This window comes from Pinus tabuliformis, chromosome 9 (genome assembly GCF_031772625.1).
Source record: "Pinus tabuliformis cultivar Carrire ecotype Pingquan chromosome 9, CPIR1, whole genome shotgun sequence".
In the NCBI taxonomy this organism is placed as follows: Eukaryota; Viridiplantae; Streptophyta; class Pinopsida; order Pinales; family Pinaceae; genus Pinus; species Pinus tabuliformis.
Window position 1 is genome coordinate 255,475,567 of NC_142307.1, and position 14,063 is coordinate 255,489,629.

A 14,063-nucleotide genomic window follows, 5' to 3' on the forward strand; every position below is an offset into this window, starting at 1 on the left:
CTATTAAGAAAAAATTATTACATATTGACACGTAACTAGGAGATAAAAACCACTTAAAGAAACAAGTAATTGGGCACTGGAGCCACAACATAAAATTCCACCAGAGCGTCAAGGGTTCCATATCATAATAGAATGTAAAAGAGCATCCAAGTAAAATGCATAAAATAACTCTGCTACATCTATTAAACAAACTTTAACATGTAGGATGTTGATAATAGATATCATGGTAGAACAAAGATCTTTACCTCCTTTGTGGTTTAATTGACTTGGAATCTTGTGTATTTATATGTACTGGATGTTTGGGTGTCCAATGGAAAGACCAAACAGGCAAGGAGTCACTTATTCTTCACCATAATAAAATACACTAGGGTTACAATAGACTAATGCATCCAACCCCTATTTTCTCTTTTATTTTGGCTCTCTTTATGAAGTAAAATTATAAAATTGAAATGAATATAGACACAAATTCTCATCGTGTTACTGCAGAGAAAGGAGCAAAAAAGAAACCAAAAGAAACATTCTCTAATATACTAGAGGTTTTGAGCCAAGCCTTTCATCTAGTTCATATGTTTCAGGGCCAAGTATCATGTATAATGAAATAAAACATGTTAAATCCTATATAAGTTGAAAATAATTCTAATTTTAATTCCTAATGTTTCAAGGAATGGCCTAAAATCATGTTGTGTTTCATTGCATTTTCAATACTTTTTAAAAACTAAATGATTGATATGAGCAACAAGCCCATGTAAGCTTGGATTTGATATGCACTGAGAGATTGATAAGGTTGAGCAATTTAGGGATTAATTGATATTATGGTGGGTATATTTTTTAGATTCCCTTTTTCCTCATCTTTCTCCTCTATCTTTTCAACCAATTTTATATGACTGGATCCCTCATGAAAACTTTTGTCTCTATAATTTTACTAGTTCTGCAACATAGTATTTCCATACCATAGGTTCCTTAAACATGAGATGAGCTATAGATACTTTTTCTTCCTCATAATCAAGTCCACTTTTATCCTTTTATTTATTTTTTCTCTTACCTTATGTCATTGGTAAGGTGGATTCTTTACACTCACATTACCATTAACAATGTAAACTTTGAAACGGGAACTCATATTGTTACCCATTTTGTAGCGATAGCAAAAAGGTGACCCTATTTGGAAAATGGGTGATGCAGAACACACGTTTTTTTTAGAACATAGTTTTTGGCACTATAAATTTTTTTATGTACATTGTGTTTTAGAATAGTATTGTTTTTGATACTGACTTTAAAAGGTGGTAATTCTAAACCAAGCCCTTATTTTAAAAGGCTTTTTTTTATTTTTTTTTTATTTTCTAATATATGAAATGTAAATAATTATTTTGTAAATTTAATAATTTTTGAGGTGGTATTTTTTTTCATATTTTCTTGTTTTTGTTTTAGTTTTAATTTTTTGCAATGAGGTTTTTATTGTTTTGCATATTTAAAGAAAAAGGTCGATATTTTGAATTTTCGATATTCTACATATTTATATAGCGTTAATTAATTTTTCAATCCACATGAAATAATTGTTTCTAAAAAACAATATTTTTTAACAATTAACATAAAAATAACCATTTTTAACATAAATATAACTAAAAAAATACACGTTTTGATAATTTTTTGTAATTTTTTTTCTAGAGATGACATGTCAAAATCACAATTTTTATAGGAAAATTTTAACTAAAAATGGTTAAATAATATTTTTTTTGATGAATTTCATTTCAAAAAGAAATAATAATCATTGTTTTTTTCAAAAAATAATGATTAACATAAAAATTAATGCGAAAATCACATAATACAAATATTGAACACATAACAACCTTAATTGAGTGCTTATTCTTCTCATCAAATGTCAAAGTCAAAACATTACAAGAATAACTAATTAATAGTTACAAAAAATGAGCTTGATTTCCAAGCATAACTTAAATTTAATCAACAATGTCATGTAAGCCAAACTCTTCGTCCTCTAGAGTTTCATCATTGTATTCTTCTACAATATTTTCTGCTTCCTTTTGCTCGTTTTCATCTTCTAATGGATCTTTGATGTCTGCGAATCTCCCAATGTATGTCTTTCCAAACATTCCATGTAATGATGGTTTGGGTTCCTTTGCCTTTTTTGCGACACGTGATTCACTAAAGTACCCTTTCTTCAACCCAATTTATTGCATTGCATCTGGAAGAAATTGAAGAGAATTAATTCTTTGTTGAATCAAATTGCATTGTATTGGATCTTTTTCAATTGCAATACAATTTCTTCCTTTTTGAAGACAACATGCTAGTGTTTTACCTAATTATCAAGCACAAAAGAAATAATGAAGTAAACTAGTACAATGACATATTAATTAAAAAGTAACATATTGAAATTCAATTCCATATAATAAAACTTACCTGAGCCAGAAAATAATTCCAGAACCCAATCTCCTTCATTCGAACATATGTCTATAAGATAGTTAATCAATAATTGTGGTTTTTGATAAATGTTAACTATCTCTCCTTTTGCTTCTTTGTCTTCATATGTTGGTTTTCTCACAACAACATCATAAGTCAGTATTTGGATATGACTCTTTCTGTCTACCCGATTAAAAATCATAGACATATGGCTATCATCTTTTGCCCAACTATCAATATGAATGAACTCACAATCATTTATAAATAGTTGATCTTCACGGTTAAGAAGATTTGACTTTTTCCTGTAACAAGAAATAGTAAAAGTTCAATTAACTTGTACATAAATGAATTTTTCAACATTAATCAAATATACATTTTAAACGTCTTACCATGTAAGCTGCATCCTTGAGTTTGTTTTCCCCTTGAAGCTTGACAATACCATTGCCAATTGTGTGTTTGAATGAAATGTCACAAATCTCGATAATGGTGATGACGTGCCTTCTACAAATTCTGCAACCACTTTACTAAGAGCTTGATAAGTATAAGGGTAACTATCATAGTCAATGTTTGGAATATTGAAACCATAGGGAATATCTACAATAACTAGCGCATAATCCCTTTTAGGTATGAGTTTAATAATGTCTTCGTAGTCGCCTTGTATTTCTTGATATTGAATAGTGTCTAGCCCATTCCAAATGAAATGAATAAGATTTGGATCAAGTTCAACTTTCTTAATACATTGCTTCCTCAATATTTCGATCTTTATTTTTTCAATAAAGGTTCTGAAACTATCTGGTGCTCCATTATCATCCTTCTTCATCTTTTATAAAATAAACAAATATATGTGTAAGTTATAAATTAAAAATAGTACACAGATGAATAAAAATGAATGCATAAATCAAGATACCTTTTTAAATGTAAGATAAAAAGCTTTTAATGTTGATGTAGAACTTGAATCTGGATAGTTGCGTACAACATCATCCCAACTATCTTCATTCAACAATTTAACAATTTTTCTTGAATTTTCATGTAAACTTTATGACTGCATAGATAAAGTAACAAAAAGTTAATATAATGATATGTATAACAAATACTACCAAGAACAACATGTTTTATTTAAAAGAAAATTATAATCTAGAGATAAATAAAAATAATTCAACAAACTTACTTTTTAAATTCCTCAGACATTTCCTCCAATGATAATTCCCCTAACCTCACACGAGATAATATTGTTTTGACAATTTTTTCATCTTTCACTCCTTGCATTGCTCTCCAAGGTGTGATAGTCATATCATCTGGAAGCTGCTTCATCTCAGGACCTGATTTACTACTGCTACATATCAATGGCTTAGACTTTTTGACCTTCTGGTTTTTAGTGCCAATGTTTTCCCACATGCTAAAAATCTCATCAATCAACTCCCATACATCTCCAGTTCTAAATGCCAACTGGAAAATGTTATCAACACCTCTGAATAAATCACTAATTTTGCTGCCTTTTCCACCTTTTGAATTGGTTTTCTCTTCAATTTGATAGCCTATTTCCATACAACATTCCTTTCGGAAATCTACAGTAACATTTATCCTATCCCCACCACATTTTTCTTGAAATTCACTATGAATAAATCTAACCCTTTGGATGAAAGTCATAGACATCCTATATTCACTATCTAAATTATGATCCCATGCCACTAACTTTGCTTCTGTATCTGATAAACCACCATAAATGATACATTTCATTATTTCAAAACATGGGTTATTAGGATATTCCTCCATCAATTGTCTTTCAGATTTTACATAATGGTTCCTCCCAAGCACATAATAATTGTATTCAAAACATTTTGACTTATGAAATGCTTCTTTGTTGGGAACTTGATTTGGATCAACAAGAAGCACATAACTAACCACATGAGCATATGGATTGTACCTCATCAATGTCTTCAAGTTGTAAACATGCAGATGATGTGGCTTTCTGACTTGATACTGACATTGTCCTTCGCTTGCCTTATAGGTTTGTCTGACATAAAGCTGAAATGTACGACCACCATCAATTAAGTTTCTCTTTTTCAAATTCTATCGAATGGCATTTTGTTTTGTTTTCATAATGCCATCCTCTAAATCAGCTCCTGCTGTAATGATTTCTCTGCTTTCTTTTGAAGTTTCACTAGGTTCTTTACTGCTGGTAATGAATACTTCAAAATCTTAAACTTTACTTTTCTTCTTCAAAACATTCTCATCTTTAACTGTAATAGATTTATTCTTGGGCATTGTTACTTTTGGTCTTTTACGACTCTTCTTAGTCCCAATTTCATCTTCAGTAACGACAACATATGCATCACTGTCAGTTTCAACTTCATCGTCTTCAAAATTAACTTGTCTACCCTTGCTAGATTTATCCACTAGAGGCCTTTTTTTATGATCCCTTGGATGTAGTTTCGTAGCATCATCAATTTCTACATTTTGTGTGTTTTCCATATCTTCTTCTGACACTGAGTAGAAACTGCTGATAACTTTCATAATATCATACTCTATGAAATGAATGCATCCCAACCTAATTGAACAACTTTCAACAAAATTCTGCCAAACAAAATATCATATGTCAATAAAAACAAAGTTAAAAAAATATAGTGAGATAGTTACAAGAACGCAAAGTACAAATATAAATAACAATACTTACAATGTTTTGTTTTATCTCATTTACGATTTATTTACACAACTTTGTAGATACCTCTCTCGTGTCATACAATGAGTATGATAGCTGATATTTAATCCTTTCATGTGACTTGGGAGGTTTTGTAAGTATGTAAACAACTTCAGTGTCCGGTACCAAACACACATCTATGACTCTTCCCATCACCTCATAAATTCCATTATCAATCGGTATATCAATATATAGATATATATTCACATTTTGGCTTTCTCTTTCTTTCACATACTAGATTCTTGATGGAAATTTCACTTCTTTTGAATTATTCCAGTATAAAATCATCTTCTTATCATTTGAGGCACTTGAAATATTTGTAGCCATGAGCTCAGGTGGAGTTCATTCACCAATGTTTTTTGAAGATGCACCTTTGTTATGAAACCAGCTCAAGAAAAGATAGAAAAGATAGATCAATGCCTTAGAATTCAGCCTCTTCGAGGGGGCAACCTCCTTTACATTACATAAATGAACAATTCTTCGATGATTCAAATGACAAAACCTCCTTTCTATATATAGAAGTCTAAGGAGTCACAATATAACCCAGCCGACCTAACAATAATAATATAAAGCCACAAAAATAACAATAGAGGGATTCTATGGGGCACAATAATAACAATATGGGGGCAATAGGGGCACAACAATATTAATAAGGGGTATAACTACAATAGTAATGGGGTAATCACTAGTATTATAGGGACCCAACATGCCCCTCTCCTTCAAAAAAGTATTGTCCTCAATGCTAGAGCAGTTTTGGATACTTCTGTATAAAATTCTCATCCTCCCATGTGGAATCCTCAGCGGCTAAGTTCTTCCACTTGATAAGATACTCCAAAATTGATTGATTTCGTAGCTGTCGAGTTCTTGTTTCTGTGACTGCTTCCGGTTCCAATATAATTTTTCCTTCCTCGTCAAGTTCTGGCAATATTGTTTGAACTGGGAGCTTGTCGCCTATAACCTTCTTTAAACATGAAACATGGAAAACTGGGTGCAATCGAGAAGCTGCAAGAAGCTCCAATTTGTATGCCATAGTACCAATCTTTTGCAACACCTTGTACGAACCATAATACTTTGGTGATAATTTGTTATCCTTCTTAGCTTGCTTGAGGGACATTTTCTTATATGGTTATAGTCATAGGAATACCCAATCACCTACATCAAAATTTCTTTCGCTACGATGTTGATCTGCCTGTTGTTTCATTCTATTCTGTGCCAACACGAGGTTATCCATTAAGAGTTGGAGGACTTGTTGTTGATGTTCGATGTGATATTCCATTGCCTGAACCTTAGAATTTTCTCTTAAATATGATGTGATGGATGGTGTTTGATACCCATAAAGTGCCATAAATGGGGTCATTTTTGTTGCTGTATGGAAAGAAGTGTTATACCACCATTCAGCCAAAGGCAACCATTTGACCCATTGTGTATGTTTATCAGATACAAAGCAACGAAGATATCCTTCCAAACATTTGTTTACTATCTCAGCTTGCCCATCAGATTGAGGATGATAAGATGAGCTATGAGCTAACTGAGTACCAAGACAAGAAAATAATTATGTCCAAAAATTTCCAGTGAAAATGGGATCTCTGTAACTTACAATAATCTTTGGGTTTCCATGTAGCTTTTGAATTGTTTCCATAAATGTAGTAGAAACTGTACTAGCTTTAAATGGATGTGATAATGCACAAAAGTGTGCATACTGGGTAAGTCTGTCAACTACCACCATGATGACACTCTTTCCCTCAGACTTGGGTAAACCTGTGATAAAATCCATTGAAACCTCCTCCCAACGTTGGCTTGCAATGGATAAAGGTTGTAATAGACCTGGTGTCATAATTGTTTCAACTTTATTTTGTCGGCAAACCAAACATTCCGCCACAAACTTTTGAATATCTGATTTAAGGCCATCCCAAAAAAATTCCTTCTTAACCCTGTGGTAAGTTTTTAAAAATCCTGAGTACCCTCCTAAGGGAGAAGTGTGCAATTCCATAAGAATCTTTTGTTTTAGCTGGGAATTCTTACAGAGGTATAAGCGATCTTTGTACCTTAACGAATCATTTTTCCAGCTAAATGTATCAGACGTACTGGAATCTTGTTGTAACTTTCGAATAACTGCCCACACTTCTTCATCATTCTTCCATTCCTCCCTTGCTTCGTTTATCCAATCTGGTTGGATAATAGAAATGGCGCACAACAATGTTTCCACATCCTCATCCTTTCTTGAGAGTGCATCTGCCACCAAATTTTGCTTCCCTTTTTTGTAGATGATTTCAAAGTCATAACCCAACATCTTTGTGACCGAATTTTTTTGCTCTTTAGAGGATAATCTTTGTTCTAAAAAGTATTTAAGGCTATCATGATCCGTTTTTACCTTGAAGTGTCTTCCCATTAGGTAGGGTCACCATTTCTTAAGTGCATGGAGTATTGCCAACATTTCCTTCTCATAAATAGCTTTGTGTAAAAACTTTCCCTTGACTGGACAACTTTCAAAAGCAATGGGTCTTTCATCTTGCATTAGAATAGAACCAATTCCATTTCCCGAAGCATCACATTCCACAATAAAGGATTTTGTGAAGTCCGGTGTAGCTAAGACTGGTGCTTGGCACATTGCCTCTTTAAGATTTTCAAAGGCCTTTGTTGCTTCCGGAGTCCATGAAAATGCATCTTTCTTCAATAATGTTGTTAGAGGTGCTCATATTCTCCCATAATTCTTGACAAACTTGCGATAATACCCTGTCAACCCAAGAAATCCTCGCAGATGCTTTATGCATGTGGGGATTTTCCATTCCTTAATGGATTTAATTTTGCTAAGGTCTACCTTAACTCCTTCATGAGATACAATATGACCCAGATATTCCACCTCCTGGACTCCAAAGAAACATTTGGATCTTTTTGCATATAATTGTTTCTCCTCCAATAGTTGTAACACCCTGTCAACATGTTCAACATGATCCTTCCAAGGCTTGCTGTAGATTAGTATATCATCAAAAAATACTAACACAAATTTTCTAAGGAATGGTTTGAAAATTGAATTCATCAAACCTTGAAATGTTGAAGGTGCATTGGTAAGGCCAAAAGGCATGACCAAAAATTCATAATGACCCTCATGAGTTCTAAATGCCATTTTCGAAATGTCTTCAGTCTTCATTATGATTTGATGATATCCTGAGCGAAGATCCAACTTGGTGAAGTAAATTGATCCATGCAATTCATCCGGTAATTCATCAATGATAGGAATGAGAAACTTATCTTTAATAGTGAGCTTGTTGAGCTCCCTATGATCCGGACACATGCACCATGATCCATCCTTCTTGTGCACCAATACCACTGGAGCAGAGAAAGAACTTTGACTCGGTTGAATTATACCAGCCTCTAGCATTTTTGCAACCATACGTTCAATTTCACTCTTTTGGACATAGGGATATTTGTACAGCCTGATGTTTGGAGGAACACTTCCTGGAATCAAATGAATAGCATGATCATGATCATGCATAGGTGGGAGACCTTTGGGAGTCTCAAATACCTTGGAATTATTGTCCAGGACTGTTTGGATATCTGGAGAAATAGATGATTCCGATGTGGAAACATCTAGAGAACATAATTGTGCAATTACACCTCTTTGTTCCTTTTTTAGAAGCTTTGTCATACCATTAGAGCTGATTATCTTTCCTGGTTTCCCTGCAATACCCCTTAATTCAACTTCCTTTCCTTCCGTAGAAATTTGATGAAAAGTTCTTGAAAATTAAAAGCTATTGTACCCAAGGATTGTAGCCATTGGACTCCTAGTACAACATTAGCACCTCCCATTTGAATGGAAAGCATTGGGCTAGTCAATACATATTCTCCCATGGATAGCTTGATATTATGGAAATTTCCAGAGCAATTTATTGTTCCTCCATTTGCAATCATCACTTGACACTCTGGTGCTGGATATAGGAAGCAATTCAATTCTTTTGCTGCCTTACAATGAATAAAATTGTGGGTGGTTCCTAAATCAATCAACACTATTACCTTTTTATTATTGATTTGTCCTTGTATCTTGATGGTTTGAGGAGTGGTAATTCTCGCCAATACATTACAAGATATGGTTGGATTCATTTCTTCTATATCTAGTCTTTGTTCCTGGAGTATATCCTCTTCTTTTGACCTTTCCTACTCCTTTTCTTCCTCCTCTTCACAATCTATGTAGAATAATTTCTTCTCAGCACACTTATGACCTTTAGTGTATTTTCTATCACAACTGTAACAAAGCCCTTTTTCTATTTTTTCTTCCAATTGTTGTTGTGTCAACCTTATAGGTTGTGGAAGACTAGGGGCAACAACACTTCCGTCTTTATAGTTGTGAGTGGTATGCTTCCTGGTTGCCATAATTTTGCTTTCCATTTTTCTTGCTAACCTGAATGCCTTCTCTAATCAATCAGGTTCCCAAAGGCGAACATCATGTTGGATATTATCCTTTAAATACCCTATGAAGACATCAATCCTATGCTCCTCTGGAATATCTTTTACCCTTATGTTCAATTTTGGAACTCCTCAATGTGCTCCATTATTGAACGCTTTTGTTTGAGACTTATCAATTGGCTAAAAAAAGTGTTGCTTTTTGTATCCTCATAATGTGCTATCAATTCTTCCATAAAAATTGCCCAAGTGATAAATTGTTTACTAGAGCAAAGCCATTGATACCATACAAACTGATTTGGTTCCAAATATAAAGTTTTCATACGTACCTTTTCTGTGTTTTGCACATTATTGAGATCAAAAAATTGCTCCATCTGTAATATCCATGTTGCGGGATCCTTGCCATCAAACTTACTCATATCGATTTTTGGAATATGGTGGGTCTTCGATCCAACATTAGAGTCTATGGAATCATGATTAAAATTTCTTTTGTTCTCATCATGAGTTTCCTTTAGTACCCTTTCACCATTATTGACCATTTCTTGTAGCAAGTTATTCATATTTGTCTTCAATTCTTCCATCTTATCATCCATGCCATCAATTTTAGCGTCCATGCCATTCATCTTAGCTTTCATGCCATCCATATTAGCTTCCATGCCATCCATCTTAGCTTCTACACCTTTCTTTAAACAATCCATCTTAGCTTCTACACCTTTCTTTAAACCATCCATCTTAGCTTCTACATCTTTCCTTAAACCATCCATCTTAGATTCTGTTGCTTTTTGTGCAAGTGACACTTGTTGCACTTGTTCTTGTAATTTTGATATATCATATAGCATTTATTCTTCTTCTTCATGAGTCATGCTAGAGCTTTCAGGTTCCTTACTAGGTGTTTGCATTTTCTTTCCTCGGGGCATCAGTTATGGATAATAATGCTCTACTAGCCCTTTGAATTCCTTCAAAATAAATTTTCAAACCAAGCTTAAGCAAAAATTTAAGAAAATCTACACACCTTTTTTCACTTTGTAGGAGCTCGATATTGCCTCTGATGTATCTCTGTGCTTTCCTATCATCTAGTTCTGAATTCGTGATCTGAAGTAGCCCTCTGTGTCCTCTTTCCAATGCCACAAGTCTGACCCAAATTGGATTCTCCAAGGAAGAGTTATGCGAAATCTCCCAAGTGACTTGATTATAGACTAGTTCCGTAGAGCGAACTTGTACGGCGTGCCATGAGTCACTGTTTCGACCTTTGGATCGAAAAATTCATACAAGAAACTACAGCCCATCCTCTTTCTGTACCTTCTTACGCAATTTCAATCTGATCCACAGAGAGAAGGTTATGACGATTTTTCCTAGGTCACCTGTTTGGAATGTAATTCAAGAGTTTGCAAAAAGACCAACTTCCTCAAATCATATCTCCGCAAATATAGCGCAAAAAGCTCTGAAATTCGGACCCGAGGTTCAGCGCGATTTCTTCTCAAACGGGATTTTTTTTCAACTTCTAAAACGTCACAGAAAAACATTATAGCGAAAATGCCACAATGACCTATTTGGAGCATCGAAACCCTAGAATCCAAAGCTCCGATACCAAATGTTATGAAACCAGCTCAAGAAAAGATAGAAAAGGTAGATCAACGCCTTAGAATTCAGCCTCTTCGAGGGGAAAACTTCCTTTACATTACATAAATGAACAATTCTTCGATGATTCAAATGACAAAACCTCCTTTCTATATATAGGAGTCTAAGGAGTCACAATATAACCCAGCCAACCTAACAATAATAATATAAAGCCACAAAAATAACAATAGAGGGATTCTATGGGGCACAGTAATAATAATATGGGGGCAATAGGGGCACAACAATATTAATAAGGGGTATAACTACAATAGTAATGGGGTAATAACTAGTATTGTAGGGACCCAACAACCTTTAAGAGTCTTTGGTCTAGAAAGATTCATAAAAATCTTCCTTGATTCCATTTTCCTGAAAAAAAGAAACACATAAATTAGTAAATAACGAAAAAATACTAACATAAATTAACAACAAAAATATATCATTAATTTTTAATTTGTATAATCGGATCATTCAAATTAAAAAAATATTAATACTAAGAAAATCGTCTGCCACCCCGTGGGTAGGTGGGTCGCCGGGGTGGCCCGGGTGGGAGGTTGTGGCAACAATTTCTACCATTTCTCCCCACATTGATCTCTTTCTCCATCTTCAATCTACCCCTCACGGGGGAGGCTGAGGCGTAGATTGAAGGCGGAGAAGGAGATCAATGTGGCGAGAAATGGTAGACGTTTATGTCACAACCTCCCCTCGCACCACCCCGACGGCCCGCCCGCGGGGTGGCTACTAGGGTGGCACAGGGCGCTGCCATTGCCTTCCCCTTGTGCCACCTCAGCAGCCTGCTGGGCGGGGTGGCACAAGGGGCCTGCAGCAACACCTTATACCATTTATCCCCACATTGTTCTCCTTCTTCGTCTTCAATCTACCCCTCAGCCTCCCCCTTGAGGGGTAGATTGAAGATGAAGAAGGAGATCAATATGAGGAGAAATGGTAGAATCCCCCCGGCACCACCCCACCGGCCCACCTGTCCGTGGGGTGGCGGGCAATTTCGGGAATCGCACAATCCTCGTGGGTGGGTGGGCTGCTGGGGTGGCACAGGGTGGGCCTGTAGTGGCCTCGCCTTGCGTGACCTTGGCGGCCTGCCCACCGCCCCACGGGAGTTGGGCCATTCTCGGGCCACCCAGGCGGCCCGACCACCTGCGGGGGTTGGGCGATTCTGGGAATCGCCAAACCCCCGTAGGCGGGCGGGCGGGCCACCGGGGTGGGGCTACGGTAGCGCACCTTGCGCCAACTCGATGGCCCGCCCGATTCAAGGAATTGCCCAACCCTCGCGGGTGGGTGGGAGGGCCCCCGGGGTGGCGTGGGGTGGGCTGCCGTAGCCCCACCCACGCCGCCCCGACAGCCCGCTCGCTTACCTGAGGTGGCTGATGGGCGATTCTAGGAATCACCCATCGGCCACCCCAGCTGGGTAGGCAGGTTGCCGGGATGGCACGGGGTGGGCTGCCACAGCCCCGCCCCGCGCCACCTTGGTGGCCCGCCCGCCCGCTGGGGTGGCGCGGGGCGGGGCTGTGGCAGCCCACCCTGTGCCACCCCAGTGGCCATGGTGGCACGGGACGGGGTTGCGGCAGCCCATCCCTTGCCACCCCAGCAGCCCACCTGCCCGCCGGGGGTTGGTTAGGCGATTCCGAGAATCGCCCATCGGCCACCCTAGGCAGGCGGGCGGGCTGTCGGCGTGGCACGGGGTGTGCTGCCGTCGTGAGCGTTGTCGGGCCCACCATGCTCATGATGGACATATTGGTTAATTTGGCTCACAAAAAATATTAATTTAAAAAAAAAATATACTTCATTAATTTATTTAACATGAAAATTGTCAAGGAAAAAAGTTTAACTAACCTTTCAATTGCGAGAATTCTTCATTGAATATGTTGTTGATAGCAATGTAACTGCTCCACAAATTCGCTCCAAGTCTTTCAACGAACCTCAAAAACCTTGATGTGATGTGAGTAATAGTGAAAATGGAATTTATTATATAGGTGAAATTACGGAGATGTTTTACCATACAGTTAATGTGGGATTAATTTGTTTTAAAAAAATTTAACATGTTAATTTTTTTATGGCGACGAAGGAAAATATGATAAAGCGAATATTATGGAATTGTTTTACAGCGGAGTGAATGTGGGATTAATTTGTTTTAGAATGTATTATAAAAATTTTAAAAAAAATTCAATTGTTGAATAGATATTATATACTTTAACTCTTAAAATAATTTAGGTAGAAGTTGTAGTTTACAATTTTAACTTTAATGATTTATTTCATAAAAAAATTTAGCTTACATTTTTCAATAAATTGTAGAATAAAATAATGAAGAGAAATAAATCTAGCAAACTTTTTGGAGGGAAATATTTTCGCGAAACCTTTTGGAGGGAAAATTTCATTCTCTAATCTATATAATATCTTTAGGAGACTCTCCATTTGTATCATTCAACATATTCTATTTGAAAGGGATGGATTGTCCTAATAGTGAAGTTTCGATTTATGCAGCATCAACATCTTCATCGCATAACAACTCTATTGATATTGATGAATATAGCGGGAATTCTTCCACTATGAATAGAAATTCAATTCTTCCACTTAGTTCTAATTCTAAGGACTATGAAAGAAGCAGTGATGATGTGCTTGATGAAAAATTTCAAAAGAATGGAGTGTCACAGTGTCCGCTTAGTCCTAATTCTAAGGACTATGAGAGCAACAGTGATGAAGAGCACGATGGTGAAGTTCAAAAGAATGGAGTGTCACAATGTACACTTAGTCCTAATTCTAAGGACTATGAGAGCAGCAGTGTTGAAGAGCATGATGATGAATTTCAAAATAATGGAGTGTCACGGTGTCCACTTAGTCCTAATTCTAAGGACTATGAGAGCAGCAGTGATGAAGAGCATGATAACGAATTTCAAAAGAATGGAGTGTCAAAGTTTCCTCTTAGTCC